Below are 20,924 nucleotides of genomic sequence, written 5' to 3'. Positions count from 1 at the left end.
AAGGTCCCTTCCATTTCTGTTATTCTGTTATAGGACTGACATAAAGCTGGCCTTGGACTTGACTTTTTGCAGACTTTGAAAAAAAGAAAAGAAGAACCCACAGTAGTGTTGGTTGCCCAAGTTGCTATGCAACTGTCTTTCCAATTTTTTAGTATAGGCCTCAGAATTTGTAGTTATCTCCAGTCTAAATACTAACTGGGCTCTAACCATCTTATAGGTAATTCTTAGCTTATTACACCAATTGGGACTGGAGTTGAGCAAAGCAATCATTAAGTGACATGCCCATGTGACCACTTCATTCAGCAATCACAACAACACTCTTGATTGCAGTCATTAAATGATATAACAGGTTATTAAGTGGAGTCCCAAGTAAGGACCTTGGGATGAGTGTATGGGGGCAGGTTCAATCCTTCATTGGGTTGCATTAACGGCTCTAAAATCTCCATATTCCTACAGCTCAATGAAGTTTTCTTCTCGATTCCACTCACTGGGAAAAAATTCTTCATTGTCAACTTTAAAATATGCAGACTTCAAATCATAAATCTTAAAGTTACCAAGTTTGAAAAGGACTGATGTAGGCAAATATGATTAGTGTTGGTTTCAACTCTGACTTCCAACTGAGAGTCTTTCTTAATCTTAGTGATATCACAGATGTCTGGAAAACAGGATATTTTGCACTGAAAATGTAGGCACAATCACTGCATCTTTTCCAATCAATAGTAATTAGTCTAATTAGGTCTCAAATAGCTTTTTAAGTTCCATCTTTAAAGCAAGCAACTAAGAGGGCCAACAGTTTCCTGTTATTTTGTTACTCATTGAAGATGATCAGGGGCTAAATATTAAGTTATGTAAAGAGATTTAATGAGTTGGATCTTGAAAAAAAATATGACCCACATGTTGGTGTAGAATATTACAATACTCTTAAAATATCTGAAATGGATGGTGTTATATTAAGAAGATGAGGCTTTATTGTCGATCATTCTAAAGCACAGAAGACTGGATTTAAGTTTCAGGAAAAAGATTACAAATGAATTTTTTAAAAAAAGATACTTAACCAATAAAAGCAGTTTGACAATAAAACCAATTACTGTAGTAGGCTTTTCCTTGGATTAGATACTCACTTCTATGGCATATTTGAATTTGAATTTCTAACCTGACAAGGAAGTATGTTGCACTATTAATGCAGAAATTGACTCTTATTACAATAGTAGCTAGTTGTCGCTAAATAAATCTTGTTTTTAAAGCAACAAGAATCATTCATGGGAATAGATGTTTCTCAGAAGTTAATACAGTGATACCTTGTCTTACAAACGCCTTGTCATACAAACTTTTCGAGATAGAAACCCGGGGTTTAAGATTTTATTTTGCCTCTTCTTACAAACTATTTTCACCTTACAAACCCACCGCTGCCGCCGCTGGGATGCCCTGCCTCTGGACTTATGATGCCAGCGAAGCACCCATTTTTGCACTGCTGGGATGCCCCTGAGGCTCCCCTCCATGGGAAACCCCACCTCTGGACTTCCATGTTTTTGTGATGCTGCAGGGGAATCCCAGCAGAGGAATCCCAGCAGCGCAAAAACGGGCGCTTTTCTGGCAATGGAAGTCCGGAGGTGGGATTTCCCAGCGAGGGGAGCCTCAGTGAAATCACAGCATCACAAAAACATAGAGGTCCGTAGGTGGGGTTTCGAGTACCTCGGTGTTTTTGCGATGCTGCGATTTCACTGAGGCTCCCCTCGCTGGGAAATCCCACCTCCGGACTTCCATTGCCAGCAAAGCTCTCGTTTTTGCGATGCTGGGATTCCCCTGCTGGGATTCCCCTGCAGCATTGCAAAAACACAGAAGTCCAGAGGTGGGGTTTCCCATGGAGGGGAGCCGAGTCTTCGGAGAGGGGCGGCATACAAATCCAAATAATAATAATACTGTAATAATAATAATAATAATAATAATAATAATAATAATAATAATAAATAATAATTCCAGCAGTGCAAAAACGGGCTCTTCGGCTGGCAAAAGGGGTGAATTTTGGGCTTGCATGCATTAATCGCTTTTCCATTGATTCCTATGGGAAACATTGTTTCGTCTTACAAACCTTTCACCTTAAGAACCTCATCCCGGAACCAATTAAGTTTGTAAGACAAGGTATCACTGTACTAGGCTGATAATAGTACACCATATCTAGTTATGATTTATTTATTTATTCATTCATTCATTCATTCATTCATTCATTTATTTATTTATTCAATTTTTATGCCACCATTCTCCTTAGACTGAGGGCAGCTTACAACATGTTAGCAATAGCGCTTCTTAACAGAGCCAGCATATTGCCCCCACAATCCGGGTCCTCATTTTACCCACCTCGGAAGGATGGAAGGCTGAGTCAACCTGATTGTTATGACTTCCAGTTAGAAGTCCTAAACATTTTAAAGCTCCATATATATATATATATATATATAAAATCAAACTGGTTGAACATTACTATGCCAGAAATGACTGCTTTCAGGTTTCAGGTGGAGATTCTGCTGCTTTTTTCTGTTTTTCCTGTTTTTGCCCTAGGAAAGCCATCTATTCATGCTGGAATCACATTGTGATAAAAATCGTAATAGGGAGTGAAACAGACAAACGTTGGCCACATCCTAGGGGATTTGTTTCAGGGAAGTAGGAATGTGTTCAAACCACTCTTGCTTCAAATCTTTCATACTTTTATTTGTTTATTAAATTTAGAACTCCATGGCACTCTGGATAGCAAACATTAAAAATAGTAAGAACAATAAAAATGTGAACAGAATCAGGCCTGTCCAGTACAATTTCAGTACATAAGGACTGTATTCACACAGTAGTTTTAAGGTGGTTGTTAAACATCTCACAATTGTATTCATACAGCCTGTTAAGTTTAGCATGAATTTTGATTTATTTTTCCTGTAACTTAGCATATGTGGTCCCCCAAGTTTGGTCCTGTTTAATTTGTTGATAGAAATAGAAAAAGATATATTTAAATCAAAGCAATGGAGCTAGAAATCACACTAAACAAGCTACTGCAAATATCTACTTATTGTTGGAAAATGTAAAAAATAAACAATTTGAAATTGGAATGGTTTGGTGATGGATGGATAGATAGATAGATAGATAGATAGATAGATAGATAGATAGATAGATAGATCAGCTTTAATTCAATGGTCTCAACTAGGATGGATATTTTAATCTCTACTTATTGTTGGAAAATGTAAAAAAAAAATCGAAATTGGAATGGTTTGGTGATCATACATCCTAACATCTGCAAATTGTTGGGGCAAGAAATGACTGCTATGTCCTATTTATTTTTCAGAGGGCTTAAAGGATCTAACAGTTACACAGCCTGATAACAGCAAAAATGGTAATGCTACAGGTTAGAAACACTGCTGCTTTTTAAAGGCAATATGCATCCCTGTAGTTATGCAAATCACATTAATGTGCAAATGAGATTAACAGTTCAAGGCTACGTATAAGCTCAAAGATAAGTACAGTTATGTTAGAGGGTTCCAAAAATTCAGAGCTGCGCACATCTTTAAAGGATAAAATTGGCAGAATTCCTAACCTATCTTTCTATTTTCTTTTCTTCCCTGGGAGCCCTCAGGAGGAGATAAGTTGCTACAACTCACGAAAGTTTAAGCTTTGCTCTGAATACACACATACATCACTTCAAAACTAAGAAGAGAAAGGAAAGTGCTCGGTATTCAGAGGTGTCCATTCCATACCCTACAAAGCTGAAATTTATTTATTTATTTATTTATTGGATTTGTATGCCCCCCCCCTCCGTAGACTCGCGGAGACTAACAACAACAATAAAAAACAGCATGTAAATCCAATACTAAAACAACTAAAAAACCCTTATTGTAAAACTAATCATACATAGAGGCAAACATACTATGCATAAATTGTAAAGGCCTAGGGGGAAAGAGTATCTCAGTTCCCCCATGCCTGATGGCAGAGGTGGGTTTTAAGGAGCTTACGAAAGGCGAGGAGGGTGGGAGCAATTCTAATCTCTGGGGGGAGTTGGTTCCAGAGGGCCGGGGCCGCCACAGAGAAGGCTCTTCCCCTGGGCCCCGCCAAATGACATTGTTTAGTTGACGGGACCCGGAGAAGGCCCACTCTGTGGGACCTAACTGGTTGCTGGAATTCGTGCAGCAGATGGCGGTCCCTGAGATAATCTGGTGATGAAGGCAGCGTTTTAACATCATGACACAAACCCACAAGTACACAAGGGGAAAAGCTGTTATTACAATATCACAATGTAAGTTTTATTGTGTGCCTCCTCCTCTCTCCTCCCTGCCCAGAGATGGGTTCCTTACAGTTTGGACTGATTTGTCCAAACACATGATAGTGATGTTAAAATAACGTTGTGGAATCGGATCTGTCAGTGCCAGTCTGTGGAGGCCACCATCTTTTTTTTAATGTTGTAAATTTTTTTTAAATTTATATTTTGTTTGGATTTGGGGGGGGGTTCTTCTGTGCATGCACAAAAGAGGGGTTTCTGGCACTGCGTATACATCGCCATCTTGTTTTGGCTTTTGGGGGGGAGAGTTTCCAATTTTTTGTTACTGGGCATGTGTGCACCAAAAGTGGCGCAGGAAGAAGCGAATCAGTAGTGAGATAAATTAGAACCCGCCCCTGTCCCACTGCAGATGCCAATAAGAAAAGTACACACTCAAGAATGAGGTATACGCAATGTAGTAAATTCTAAAGTTGAAAACACAATTTCTGCCTCTTATAACTGTGGTGTATACTCCTGTTCAGTTTGGGGATTTTTCAGATTCTGATTTGGAAAGTGTTTATGAATTAGTGGTAGGGCCTGATTTACAGGCAGAAGAAGTAGGAGACCAACCACAGGATGTTTCTATGAGTTTAGATTCAAATGAAGGAGAAACAGATACTAGATGGGTAAATCCTTATTTCAGACGCTTGCAGAGGTGAAGAGATCAAGTGTCAGGGAAGAAATATTAAGGAGAGGACCGGGTTACTTAATTAAGTAATTAATTCATCATGTCCAGGTATCAGTGGAAGAGAAAGGTTGAGTTGTCAATCTGCTATTAAGAAATATGGAGGTTTCTGCAAGCAGCTCCAAAAGTAAGCTTTCCCTTGTGTGCTTTTAATTGCAGTTTTTATTACCCTGGGCTAACTCTGATTAGCCATAAATCTTAGAATGACTTGTGGAATGCTTTAATGATTTTGATGTTGCCTTGCCTACCAAAGTTTAAGATAAGAGAGCGCTGGGTGCCGAGATGATTCAGTGTGGAACAGAGGAAAGAAAAATAAAGATGATGTGTTGTTTTACAAATCTATGCATTTAGCAATCCTTTATTCCAATTAACAGTGGCCTTAGCCGGAGATCAGAACAATAACAGGTCGAGGCAAGCCATATGGAACCATCCGGTGTCAATTTATCTTTAGCTGTGCCTAATATTCTGCATATATACAGCCAAAATGTTCAATAGGGCAGTAGATAAAGTGGGCATAGGCTTATCTTGCTGTGCAGTTCTGTATCTATCTGGTTCTTGAACATTGGTCTTGAACGAGGATCTTGAGCCTCAGTGGTGCAATGGATAGAGTGCAGTATTGCAAGCTACTTCTGGTGATCACCGGCTGCCAACAGTATGGCAGATCAAATCTCAGTAGGCTCAAGGTTGACTCAGCCTTCCATCCTTCCAAGATCGGTAAAATGAGGACCCAGATTGTTGGGGGCAATATGCTGACTCTCTGTAAATCGCTTAGAGAGGGCTGTAAAGCACTACGAAACAGTATATACGAGAATGTTATTGTTAATGCTATTGCTATTTGAGACACATCCCCCTTTATTCTAACCACAGTTCCTTGAATAAGTCGCAAGAGCTAAAATCGACATATAACATTCAGTCAAAAATCACAAAAACAGGTACATTCTCAAATTCCATTAAGCCAAAACCAGAGAATCAACACGATGGTTTAATGTGATGTTTGAACCAAGCACAAATCGGCCAGCTTCCTAGGAGCAATTGAGATGATGTTGTCAAGGTCAACTATAAAAAGAAGTCTCTCATTTAGAGACCTTACTTTCTTGGATCTCCTCTCTGACCTTTGTCAGTGTGACATTTTGCAAAGATGGCACAGTAAAATAGATAATATTAGTGATTACAATTGGGTTGTCTCTCTGACCATGCTAAAGTTCCAGACTATGTTATCTCATGGAAATGATTGCAGACCATACACAGTCCTGTTTTGCATTTCAGGGTTCTTTGCTGATGATAACCTAAGGATAGTGTCACCTGTGCATCAACACTTGACTTTTGTTTTCGCTTGGTTGAGAAGGTTCATTGCTTTTCTGGGTCAAAAGGCTAACCTCTGGTTGGGGGGGAAAATCCCTATTTAGATATTGTCACAGTCATTATGTTCCAAGCAATTTTCAGAGACTCGCTTTTCTACTTCAGTGCTTGCATCTGAAACATGAAGATAATAAATAAAAGTGTTGTATTTGCATATTTAAATATTTCTCGTGCTGTAGTTATTAGCCAGCTTTGGCAAATTGAAAGGTATTGTGCTGATGTTCCAGCAGTAAGGAATGCTTAAAAAATGGTAAAGACCTTAATTAGAGCTAAAACAAAACAGTACAGATAATAATAACAACAATAATAACAATACTAACAATAACAACAACAACAACAACAACAACAATAATAATAAAGCCAGTGGAAGTGGTCCCAGTGGTACTTGGCACGCTGGGCTCAGTACCAAAGGATCTCAGCGGACATTTGAAAACAATCAGAATTGACAAAATCTCCATCTGTCAATTGCAAAAAGCCGCTTTACTGGGATCAGCAAACATAATTTGCCGCTACATCACGCAGTCCTAGGTGCTTGGGAAGCACCCGACTGGTGATGAAATACGAAATCCAGCATAGTGATCTCGTTTGCTGTGTTGTATTGACATAATAATAATAATAATAATAATAATAATAATAATAATAATAATAATAATAATAATCATAATCATCGTAATCATCGTAATCATCGTAATCATCGTAATCATCGTAATCATCGTAATCATCGTAATCATCATAATCATCATAATCATCATAATCATCATAATCATAATAATCATAATAATAATAATCATCATAATCATCATAATCATCATAATCACCACAATCATCACAATCATCACAATCATCACAATCATCACAATCATCACGATCATCACAATCATCACTATCATCACAATCATCACAATCATCATAATCATAATCATTATTATTATTTATATTATTTATATTTGTATGCCACCCCTCTCTCATAATCCTCGACTTAAAACAACTCACTTAATAACCATTCAAAGTTACACTGAAGGCATTGAAAACAGTGATAATTTTTCACACTTATGACCGTTGTAGCATCCCCATGGCAGCGGCGGGCCACCATTCCCAGAGCTACTGGAACGGGCTGGGAGCGGGGGAGCATGTGCAAAAGCCGAATCTCACACAAGCACATGTGCATGCAAGATTTCTGGTTTTTTTTAATGGAATTGCGCTGGTTGAATGTGCACAGTGCGTGCATGCCCAGCAGTAATGGAGCTATGCTACGCACTCCATTTCCGCTACCAGGCCCATCCCTGCCCCTCTACTGACCCCATCCCTGCCTCATGATCATGTGATTAATATTGACAACAAATTCACATTTATGATGGTTGCAATGTCCTGGGCACATGTGATCACATTATTTATTTATTTATTTATTAATAGAGTTGAAAGGGACCGTTAGGTCATCGAGTCCAACCCCCTGCCTGAGCAGGAAACCCTACAGCACCCCAGCCAAATGGAAGTCCAATTATATGGCCTACTTTCAAGCAAAGTCAAGGGGGGAGCCCGATTCACTTAACAACGGTGTTACTAACTTAAGAATTGCAATGCTTAACAAATTTGACAAGAAAAGTTGTAAAAATGGGGCAAAACTCACTTAAAGAATTTCTCACTTAGAAACATAAGTTTTGGGCTCAGTTGTGGTCATGCGTTAAGGGTTATCTGTATTAATGTGGAGTAAAATGAAAGATTTTTTTTTAAAAAGCAATAGATCATTATATAAACCAGCTAAACTAAAACAATGAGTTGAAAAGTTTTCCATAACTTTTTTAAACGATCCCCAAAAATAACATTTTAGGCAAAGTTGTCAGAGTAATGAAGATTTAAATGCTGACCAGCTGGTGTAAGGCTGCTGTAAATGCTGATGCAATGAGGATGAATCAGCAGGGCTATTGCCAATTTAAGAAGGTGTCTATATAAAGGAAATCATGATAAGGCATCTCTCCTCTCTTTGTGGATCACTCTCCTTGTGTTATATCTGCACTGTAGTTCTCCATGTAGAATTGAAGATTGATTGATTGCCTACCACACATATGTATATAGAAGTCTCGTATATAAACCACTGTTTGTAAGACAAACCTCTGTGTACTGCATTTTGCCCTTGGGGTATATAGTATTCCTTGTGTAGGTCTAAGGTCGCATGGTTGGGCATGCCCAGGTGTGATCCTAGCCACATATGGATGCTCTGTTCACATTATGCTGTTAGCATAAGTTAGTATGAGTTTTGAGCTCTAGGCTTTACAAACACAGTGCTCTAGGAAGGCCTGAAGGCCTAGGGAAAATTTTAGCCTGGGAAAATTCTAGCTTGTAGCAAAATGTAACAGGAGTGTATTTGCTGACACTTCAAAAGCCTACTGCCGAGATTTACCTAGATTTTGCCCTTGTATTTTTTATTTATTTATTTATTTTGTCCAATACACAATGAGGGTTTTAGTGGGTATATATCTATATACGCATAATAAAATACATGATGAAGGTTATAGAGGAGATACTCATAGTAAAATATATCTAAGAAATAATAGAAAAGAAGATAAAGTAATAGAACATATCAATGAAAGAACAGTATGAATGCTTACTGAAGACTTTTGATGCATTTGCTCTTGGAATAAAGTTGGCTTCTTCCATTCCTACAATAGTCCCTGTTTATCTTTGAACCCTTCCCCTTTCTACGTCTGGTACCCAAACAGGGACAGTAAAAGCAAATTGCTCTCTATCAGCTATACTAAGATGAATAATAATAAAAAAAGCAAATCACAAAACAGCAGCATTGTCATTTAATGCATGTTTCTGATTGTTATCAGCTAGCTTTTGCTAATTATGTCAACCAGGTGACCTTAGACCTACACAAGGAACACTACAGGAGTGTCTCAAATACTGGTCACTCTGTGCACACTCTGACAAAAGCATTGAGCAGACATCTCTGGGGTGGTTAATTCATGGCTGGAATGCCACTGGGACAAATTTGTAGTCACATTGTGGTCTGTCTTGGTGAAGTTACTGGGGGGGAAATACTAGGTAGGTAGAATCAGTGATTCAAGTCCCAAGAAGTAAATGATTTTAGACCCAAGCTAGTTATTTGGACAGATACCTGCAGCAAACTAGAATGAATGAAGATGACAAAGCACTATCATAATTCATCCTGACATTTTGGGGGACTTCTTATCAGATTAGGCAATTGTTTACAGGCTGGATTACTGCGGTGCACACTATTTAGGCTACGCTTGAAAGCCCTTGTCTTTTCTTTCTGCGCATAGTGCAGAAATGTAACTGCAAAGCTGTTAAGTGAGACAGATAAATAAGATCAAGTAGCAGTAATCTTGAAAATGCTTGGACTGATTGCTTCTGAGCAGCCTGGATTAATCCTTGCACTAGTTCAGAATGCCTTACATGACTCTCAGTTCCTGAAAGACAATCTCTCTGAAACTAGCCAATCTATGCTGAAATCAGTGAGGGAGGTTCTTGTCCTTCATCTCATGCAAAAACTATTGTCAAACTTCCTTTATTCTTTTTAAAAATATATATTTATTATGTTTTACCATTGGGAATAAAATACAAAACAGAAAAAAAATCATCCAAGAGTAACAACAATTTAAAAAATTGTGAAAAAGAAAAAAAGAAAAAATGACCCAAACATTCAACATTAATTAAAAAGAAAAATCCACCCTGGCTGGATGCTGAAAATAAATAAATAAACCTGATAAATTGTCCTCCCCTTATATAATGGATCTGCAAACAGTTATAAACTTTCACATCCTTATTTAACAAGAAAAATACAGTGGTACCTTGTCTTACGAACACCTCATCTAATGAACTTTTCGCGATACGAACCCGGTGTTTAAGATTTTTTTGCCTGTTCTTCTGAACTATTTTCACCTTATGAATCCAAGCCGCTGCTGCTGGGATGCTCTGCCTCCGGACTTCTGTTGCCAGCCGAAGGCTCCCCTCACTGGGAAACACCACCTCTGGACTTCTGTTGCCAGTGAAGCACCCGTTTTTGGGTTGCTGGGATTCCACTGAGGCTCCCCTTGCTGGGAAACCCCACCTCCGGACTTCCATGTTTTTGTGATGCTGCTATTTCCCTGAGGCTCCCCTCACTGGGAAACCCCACCTCCGGATTTCCGTTGCCAGCGAAGCACCCATTTTTACACTGCTGGGATTCCCCTGAGGCTCCCCTCACTGGGAAACTCCACCTCCGAACTTCCGTGTTTTTGTGATGCTGTGATTTTCCTGAGGCTACCCTCGCTGGGATTCAAAGCAGTGCCAGCAATGAGGGGAGCCTCAAAGAAATCGCAGCATCGCAAAAACACGGACGTCTGGAGGTGGGGTTTCCCAGCGAGGGGAGCCTCAGGAGAATCCCAGCAGCGCAAAAATGGGTGCTTTGCTGGCAACGGAAGTCCAACCCCCTGCTCAAGCAGGAAATCCTACACCTCCCCAGCCCAATAGCAGTCCAATCTCCTCTTGAAAATGTCCAGAGTTGAGGCATTCACAATCTCTGCTGGCAGGCTGTTCCACTGGTTAATCGCTCTGACCATCAGGAAGTTCTTCCTTATTTCCAGGTTGAATCTCTCCTTGGTCAGCTTCCATCCGCTGTTCCTCGTCTGGCCCTGTGGTGCCCTGGAAAATAGTGTGACCCCCTCCTCTTTGTGGCAACCCCTCAAGACCCTGTTTACTGCTATCATGTCCCTCCTGGCCCTTCTTTTCACTAGACTATCCATGCCCAGTTCCAGCAACCTCTCTTCGTATGTCTTGCTTTCGAGTCCCCTTATCATTTTGGTTGCTCTTTTCTGTACCCTTTCCAGAGTTTCTATGTCTCTTTTGAAGTGCGGTGACCAGAACTGAATGCAATCAGTTTGAGGAGATTACATCCAAAGATCATTTGCAAATATTTGCTCTCTCTGTGGAGGTTTTTTCTGATCTATGTATTTACAGATGCATTTCTCTCTCATGTATCTTTCTTCTTTAAGCAACAACATTGACAACTTAAATAGAAAATCAATAGCAAGCTATTAAAATAATTGTTTATCTAGGAGCTTTTTCTTTAACTATAATGCTTTGTACAGTATAAAAAGAACCTGAGAATCAAATTAATAGTGTTCAAGTATTTTAGGTAGTACTAATCATTAGAATGAATTCATAATATGGCTCTAACTGTTACGGTTTTATAACTAGTTAGAGCAAATTTATTTGTACACAAGTCTTTCCCAATAGTATACATTTTTCTTTCAAAATCAGCTACTGCCATCTGGTGTGCATATGTTGGAGCTACACAATAGCCTATAAAAATATTTAAAGTCCTTTCAGTAAGAATGTCCTATGTCTAAGTTCTGGACATACACTATTTTCAGAAGCAGGAAGAAAGTTTAGAAACAATGGAATTAATGGATTCAACTCTCCAAAACCAGATGGATTATATCCCAGGGTACTGCCTGAACCACTCTTGTCGTTGTTGGGCTAATCATTAAACAATTCTTGTAATCTCTAAAACGTCCTAGTAGGATGGGGGAAAGAGGTTTTAAAGAAGAGATAGCTTGGCCAATTTATTGTTAGTATCTTGTCCACATTCAGTCAGTATTAGTTTAAAAATTACTTTAATGTGATAATTTAGGCAATTGTGTTAAGTCCTAGCTACGATATAAAGTAAATATTGTACAAATGCAGTTTCCCTATTCATTTAATTGTTTGTTTATTTGTTTGTATTTATATGCAGCTCACTCCAATAAAAGGATTCAAAGTGGCTAACAGTAATGATAAATACAACAATAAAAAAGCAAATAAAATATAACAATAAAATCAACAATGAAATAAAAAACAATAATATCATACAAAACCATGCATACTTGCAGTCAATCCTAAATCCCGGCCTGCCGGAAAAGCCAGGTTTTAACGGCTTTCTGGAAAACCAGTAGGATGATGATAGTGGGGATCTCTGGGGCAGTTGATTCCCAAGGGTCAGAGCCACCACAGAGGAGGCTCTTCCCCATGGCCCTGCCAACCAACATTGTTTGGCAGATGGGACCTGGAGAAGACCTACTCTGTCTGCCGTTACTGGCCGCAATGACAGTAATTGGCAGCCAAACTTTTTACTGCCACACTGTGGGTGTGGCTTATTTTGTGGGCATGGTTTAATGGTCATTTGGCTGGGTAGGAGTGGCTTGACGGCTATATGACCAGGTGGGAGTGGCTTGAACGATCATCATCGTTCAAGTGAACTGTTAAGTCCTCGACTTACAACTTTATCAGTGTGCGCTCACTGGGGTGACAATTTGCTTCGCGTTTCCTGCGCTCTCCTTCCTGGGTCGCCCCCCCCGCCTCAGGCTGGGTAGCTAGGTGAACGGGTACTGCCAGAGGCATAAATGCTGCCAGCACCGCTTCTACCCATGCCTTCTGCTTACACCTCAGGCGGGAGGTGGCTGCATGAGGCTGGAGGGGAGCTAGGCAGGAGAAAGGGAAGCTCATCCAAGGCAAGGAAGAAAGAAAGAAGAAAAAAGCAAGGAGCATGGACGCAGCAGAAACAGCAGCAGGGGAAAAAAGGAGAGCCGAGCCGAGACCAGTAATCCAGGAAGTGACAGCCACTGATCAGCTGCAGCTACGCACGCATCTTCATTTCCGCCGGTGGAACTGTGTTACACCCCATCCTGCCTGCTGCCCCATGTAGAGCACATTGCAATAGTCAAGATGAGAGGTGATGAGGGTGTGAGTGACTGTGTGGAGTGCCTCCTGGTCAAAGTAGGACTGCAACTGATAGTCAAATCGAACTTGTGCAAAAGCCCCCCCTCCCACCCAGCCACAGCTGAGAGATGTTACTCTAGCCTTTTATCTCTCTCTTCCTCTCTCCACACATTTAATGAAGAATGTTGATACATGCATGTATGTACACAAATGATTATTAAATCATTCTTTGCCACCTGGGATTTCCAGGACTTGCTAACGAGTGCTAGTTTGGTCTAGTGGTTAAGGTACTAGGCTAGAAAGCAGGAGACTTTGAGTTCAAGTCCTACCTTAGGCACAAAAGCCAGCTTGGGTGAATTTGGGTCAGTCCTCTCTCAGCCCAACTCATCTTACAGGGCTGTTGTTGTTGGGAAAAAAGAGGGATGAATATGTGTTGGATGTGTTTGCCATCTTGAATTATTTGTAAAAATAATAAAGGCAGAATATAAAGAATTAAAAATAAATAATTATCTAGGGAAGACAGACATTACAATTAATCTCCATCTTCCCTAGCTGAAAAAACACCAATTTGAAGAATGGTGTCTTATAGATTTATAGCTCGTTTCCACTCCCAATTAAGGTACCTAAACAAATGGAAAACCTATGCCACGTGTGTTGTACATACTCCTGGTCAGTTGGAGGATGATGAAGATATTGAGGACTCAGATTCAGATAGTGTTTATGAATTAGTGGGGTGCCCGGGGTTACAGGTAGTAGAACAAGTGGGAGGCCAGCCACAGGATGGGGCTATAAGTTCAGGATCTAGTGAGGGAGAATCAGACATTCGCTGGGTTAACCCTAAATTCAGAAGGGCCCTAAAACGTAGAGAACAGGTGTCTGGAAGAAGATATTAAGGAGACGAATGGGTTAAATACTGTAGTGATGTATTTGGCACGTCAGGGGGTCAGTGGGGAAGAAGGGTGGAGTTGCCGAAGAGAAATGGATGTTTTCCTTGCCGCTCTCAAGTAAGCAAAAGTATTCTGTGTTGATTAACAGTCAGGGCTGCTGTTTTAGAAATCATGCTGTTAGGAAAATAAATCTTGTTAAGTGGAGAAGGAGAAGGAATGTGAGAAATGCAGTTAATGGAGATAACGGACCAAGTGCCTGTATGAAATGTGTTTGAATTCCAGAAGAGCAGAGAAATAAATGGAGTTTCTTTATTCATGATATAATGCATTTAATAAGAGTTATTTGTAATTGCTAAATTTCTACCAGAAACCAGAACAAAGTATAGTGAAGAATGCAAACACATATCCAATATAAGCAGGGTTTAAAGGGCCATCTTATGAGTCATGTCATTTATGTGAATGATGCTCACTGTCACTCAGGCTTTAGTTACTTCCTGATAGGATTACTGCAATGTGTTTTATTTGAGACCGTGCTTGAAAAACACTCAGAAACGTCAAGTGGTACAAAATATATCAGCAGTTTTGGACACACCAAGTTTTCCTTGCCTTACATCTCTGGATATACAGTACGTACTCCTATGTATTTTTATTTATTTATTAAATTTATATGCCATCCATCTCACTATCCAAACTGACTCCTTGGCATGGGTATGTTTCAGGTGCAATTCAAGGTGCTGATAATTACTTTGAAAGCCACCATGTTTTTACTAAATATTACTTGCACAAAAAAGAAAAAGGTTCTTTTGGAGAATCCTTAATTGTGCTACTGTGATAACCAATCACCATTTGTCTGCATTTTACAACCCCTGTTTTAGAATGAGAACTAAGCCTCCTTCAATGATTCCTTCATGTCCTGTGGCTGGTTACTTAATTAATTCATGACACGGTTTCCGTTCATTTTGAGGCAGAACAGCAAAACTTTGCAGTTTAACACTGCTAAGAAAACTGCACTGAATCACAGATATTGAGGTGGAGAGGGGAGTGACAAAATATGTGTTGTGTCATGTAAACATTGTTAACTTATAAATAGTGTTGGGCGAACCCAACAAAGTTCGGGTTCGGTGAACTCACCCGAACTTTGCTGTGAAGCTCATCTCACATCATCAACTCGAACCTGAAACAGAACCCAAACTTTTGCTTGCAGCAAGTCGATGCGGCGTCCTTTTCTGTAAAAATAACAAGGAATTCCCCACATCCTTTTGCTTCCTTTTATTTTTACAGAAAAGGATAACGCAGTGGTGCGGCAAGCAAAAGGAGGTGGGAAATCCCACGAAGGGATTCAGGGGGCAGGGCTTTGATGTCACGGAGACTCTTTCCTCCCTGTTTCGGCCGGCCAGGAAGTAGTCTCCGTGATATCAAAGCCCCGCCCCCGGAATCCCTTCGTGGGGTTTCTCACCTCCTTTTGCTTGCAGTGCCACGATGGGAATCCCCACTCTCCTCCCGGGTGGTGGCGTTTTGTGGTGTTCGGCCAAACTCGAACTTTACCCGAACTTTTCAAAAAGTTCAGGTTCGGCATGCCGAACACTGCAAAGTTCGGGGTTCGGTTTGCCCAACATTACTTATAAACTTACAGTTGGTTTTAAGATGCAAAAATGTATTTATTTATTTATTATTTATTTATTAAATTTACATGTCACCCCTCTCTCCCTTTAAGGCAACTCTGGGAGTTTAATTGATGCCACCCCATCATCAAATACATGTAACAATTTTTCCAACAACCTGGTTATTTGTGGATATTTTGCTTGCAATCAAGCAAGGAGTTCAAGTTACATCCTTCTTTGCTTTTTAAGCCTACTACCTCCCTTCAGAAAAAATCCAGATTTTTCATTGTGTTTCACCATAGTTCTAAGCATTAAAAAAAGATGTTAAATGCATTGCCTGCCCTAAGGATTTATAGTTATTTAATCCCTAAGGCATTGATTTAGGTTCCATAATGTCTAACTAGCTCCACCCTGCTGCTCCCATTTTAGCAAAAGGAGCCAAGAACATTAAAATTCTGCTCTCAACATTGCACGTATTCTAACTCTGGCTACCATTAATCATCTCAATGTTAGGCTTATATCCTAACTTAATCCAATTCTTGAATACAGCTCACCTGTATGGAATCGACACTGCATAACAGACATTAATACAATTGAAGGAGTCCAGAAATACTTCACAAGAAGAGTCCTCCACTCCTCCTCACGCAACAAATTACCCTACTCCGTCAGACTTCAATTACTATGTTTAGAAAATTTACAGCTACGCCATCCAACTGATTTAACTGTTGTTCATAAAATCATACATCACAATGTACTCCCTGTTAGTGACTACTTCACCTTTAACAACAACAACACAGGAGCATGCAATAAGTACAAACTACATGTAAATCGCTCCAAATTAGACTGCAGAAAATACGATTTCAGCAATAGAGTGATCAACGCCTGGAATTTACTACTGGACTCTGTTGTTTCTTCCCCCAATCCCAAAATCTTCAACCGTACATTATCTACAATAGACCTCTCCCCTTTTCTAAGTGGTCTGTAAGGGACGTGCATAAGTGCACCTTTGTGCCTACCGTTCCTGTCCAAATGTCTTTTTTAATCTTTTCTATCTCTACTTTATACTTATATTATGTTAAACATACTACAGTACAATACTATATTTGTATGACAAATAAATAAAAATTAATCTTGCATTTCATAAGAACAAGTCTATCCTTTTTCAAAATTCTCTTGAGGCATGTAGACATTTGCACGGATAAATATTTCAGATCTGAAAAATCAGATCTGCAAATAAAACTGAAACTTAATATGTTTGCATAGATTTGTTTGCTCACAATAGCCTTGGGATCCACTGTAGTTCTGAAGTCAAGCCACATGTGTACAGATGTTGACATAGCATAAACCCTTTCTTCAAATCCAGTCACTTCTCAGTGTTGGCGAATAGTTCAAGGTAAATAGTTCAAGCCAAATAAGAGGTCGCTTCCCATCCCATCTCAGACCAATTCGCCTGAAGTGGTAGCAAGCTGCTGGTGACATCACAATGATGTCATGAAACTGGTTCTCTCAGTGCCAGTCTGTGGATCCTGGCATATATTTATTTATTTTTATTTATTTTTTATTTTTAAATTCTGTTCTGTCGGGCTCTCTGGTAGAATCCTCCCAAAAATGCACAGGTACAAATTTCAGACACACACACGTTTGAAAATCCAAAACAATGTTCTTTATAATGAAAATTCAGTTAAACCAAGCACACTTTTTGTATAGCAAAGAGCACTCGTATCCAAACAAACTGGTAATTTGTACAAGTCCCTTATCAGTTCTGTGATACCTAGCTTGCAGCTGTGAGGCAATTCACAGTCCTTCTTCTTTCACAAAGTGAAACACACTTTGCTCTGGTTTAGTTTCAAAGCGGGGAAAAATCAGCACACAAAAAGTCAAAGTCAGTAAAGCAGTCACGAAACACAACGATCAGATAATCCTCCACAATGGCCAAACCCACAGGCTGCTATTTATAGCAGCCTCACTAATTACCACAGCCCCACCCAGCCACAGGTGGCCTCAATTTATTTGATAATAATCTCTCAGTTGTTGTTGCCTATGCATCGCTCTCTGCATGCGTGGCTGTATCATTAACTCTTGTTCTGAATCCAAGGAGGAGCTGGATAATTGATCTCCTTCTGAGCTGTCTGCCACACTCTCCTCCTCCCTGTCACTCATGTCTTCTTGGTCAGAGGAGCCTTCATCAGCAGATTCCACCGGGGGCAAAACAGGCCTGCAGCATGTGGATGTCTCCCCACATCCACAGTCCTTGGGGCAGGAGCAGGGCCAGAGCTAACCACAACAAATTCCGTGTTTTTTTCTTCTGCACATTTGCAGAAGCCAGGTTTCCAGCACTGCGCATGTTTTTGGCTTGTTTTTGCTTCTGCGCATATGTAGAAGCTGAGTTTTTGGAGGGGGGGCTGCCCGATTGTTCTCTCCTTAAGCAACCTGAGAGGTTTTCAAGGTTGTCTGGAGAGGCCTTTTTTTTTTTTTTTTTTTAAAAAGAGAAAACCCTGGAAAAGCTGCAAGATACAGCACTGACAATCTCTGGCAAGATGTTTCATGACCTGCCACCCCGAAATTGCACCTCACTGCAAATGTCTCTCAGCTGTCAAGTACAGGGAAAAACCTTAAACAGTAAAGCAAAACTTCTTGTGACTGTGAGGCAATTAACAACTTCTAGCTCCTCACGAGAAGTATTTCTTTACTGTGTGAGGACCAGGAGTTTCTCCAAGGCTCTGCGGAGAAAAACCTCCACACACACCCCCCCCAAATCCCAGGCCCACAGCGCATGAGGTGGTTACATCAACAGCTCGGTCTTCCACCATATTCAAAGCAGAGCTCTGGCAGGGTTTGAATCTCTGAATCTCCTCAGAGCCATGGTAAAGAAAAAATTCTTGTAAATGCAAGCATTTGTTAATTTTCCTCACAATAATGAGAGCAAAACCTCCAACCCATGACCCCTGCTCACTGGCAAGGAGAAAAAGCAAAGCCTCTTTGTGCTTCAGAAGAAACTTCCTATGGAACCAAGTTTAATGATGTATTATGTGTACCTGAAATGGAGCATAATTTGCTGAGTATCTCTAGTTTAGACAAACAAGGATTTGAGACCATTGATAAAGTGGTTTCATAAAGAGAAATAGGAATGTGTGTGAAAAAGAGGATAATCTTTATGTGTTGCAGGGACAAAAAGTTCAATGTGCACACCAATAACTTTTCAAACTTTTTCCTTCTCCATTTTAGTAATACAATATATTTAATAAGAGAAAAATAAAAACAATAACAAAATAAAAAAGACCATCAATATATGCTATAACCATCATTAATACTTATCAGTATTCTCATGAAGCTCATTAATACATTTCATTTGTAATATGCATGCATGTATATGTTTAATAATTTTTACCAAATATCTTAATACCACTGCTAACACTAAACACAAATTCAAAACTATTTCTGAAATGAAATTGTTATCAAAAATAATCAAAAACCAACTACCCTTTTTCAAGCTGCTGATCCTCTTAATTAAAAATCAAGAACTTTCAAGAATTCTTGTCTTTTTGTATCTTTCTTGTCTTATTTGCTTTTTATTTTTCTTCTTTTACTTTTTCCTTAATAAGTAATCAATCATTACTGATTGCAATCATCCACTTTCATTTCTCTTTTACATTTATTTCTTAACTTGCTAACTTTTATCCCTCTGCACACATCTTCTCCATTTCTTATTAGTGTTAGCATCAATATACTCATAGTATAACATGTGACAATCAGCCCATCCATCAACCAAACCATTTTTCAATTCTTTATAATTTTACACCCATCAATTTTCTCTTAAGAACCACCAGTTAAAACTAAGCAATCGGTATAGGTCAAAATGTGTTCTTCGATCAGTCAACTTTCATCCTTAACATTGTTTCCTTCTTCATAGCTTCCTGGAATATTTACCATCTGTTGATCCTATTCTGCAACATTTTCTTCCATTCTATGTTTAGCCACTTTGTTGCTATCATCACTGTTTCTTTTAAGTACACAGCTTCTTGTAGTTTTCCATTAACATAAATTGAAATTAAATTAAATAGTCACTAAAATTGAAATTAAAGTCTTTAATAATTCCACAAATATCTGGACCGGGACTCACTGCTCACAGTCACTCATGCCCTCATCACCTCGAGGCTCGACTACTGTAATGCTCTCTACATGGCTACCTTTGAAAAGTGTTCGGAAACTTCAGATCGTGCAGAATGCAGCTGCGAGAGCAATCATGGGCTTTCCAAGATATGCCCATGTCACACCAACACTCCGCAGTCTGCATTGGTTGCCAATCAATTTCCGGGCACAATTCAAAGTGTTGGTTATGACCTATAAAGCCCTTCATGGCATCGGACCAGAATACCTCCGGGACCGCCTTCTGCTGCACGAATCCCAGCGACCGGTTAGGTCCCACAGAGTTGGCCTTCTCCGGGTCCCGTCAACTAAACAATGTCGTTTGGCGGGACCCAGGAGAAGAGCCTTCTCTGTGGTGGCCCCGACCCTCTGGAACCAGCTGCCCCCGGAGATTAGAACTGCCCCCACCCCCTTGCCTTTCGTAAAGTTCTTAAGACCCATCTCTGCCGTAAGGCATGGGGGAATTGACACATCTCCCCCAGGCCTATACAGTTTATACATGGAATGTTTGTGGGTGTGTTTGCTTTTAATAATGGGGTTTTTAGTGTTTTTTAAATTATTAGATTTGTTTTTTACATTGTTCTTGTTATTGTTGTGAGCCGCCCCGAGTCTACGGAGAGGGGCGGCATACAAATCTAATAAATAAATAAATAAATAAATAAATAAATAAATAAATAAATAAATAAATATTATATAAATCCCTTATCTTCTGCATTTTCAATTCTTCAATGTCAAAGGTAGTAACTTCCTGTTTTTTTCAGCTGTCTAAAGAGAAAACTTTTCAACAACCTAAAACATCAGTATTGTCCATTCATCTGCAGGGACCCCTGCCCTTCTTCCCCTCTCCCAAGTTCATTCAGAATTCAAACTTAAAAGTCATTAATGTTTCTTCTTATTTCTTCTTTATCTCGTTTTATATATCAGCTGTCCAGCCAGCTTCTTTATTCAAGGTCACATCTGTTCAAACATTCCAGAGCTGAGCAAAACTCAATTCACTTCTATCAACAAATGCTCCACCAGCAGATGGCACCACCTCTCAAACGCTCATTTTCTTTATATTTATTTTAAGTCCAAAAGTAAATTTAAGGTTTCAGAATATTTAAGCTCTTTTTAAATCCAAATGATAAGATCACAAAAAAAAGACACAATCCAACAACCTGGATTTTAGCTGTAGCTTTTCAAGTTATTTCAATAAGAAAAAAATGAATACCAAATTCCTTTAAAGTTGTTTTAAAAGCAAAAAATATATAAAAAGTTTT

The sequence above is a fragment of the Erythrolamprus reginae genome, chromosome 5, assembly GCF_031021105.1.
Source record: "Erythrolamprus reginae isolate rEryReg1 chromosome 5, rEryReg1.hap1, whole genome shotgun sequence".
NCBI lineage: Eukaryota > Metazoa > Chordata > Lepidosauria > Squamata > Dipsadidae > Erythrolamprus > Erythrolamprus reginae.
This window is presented reverse-complemented; position numbering follows the sequence as displayed.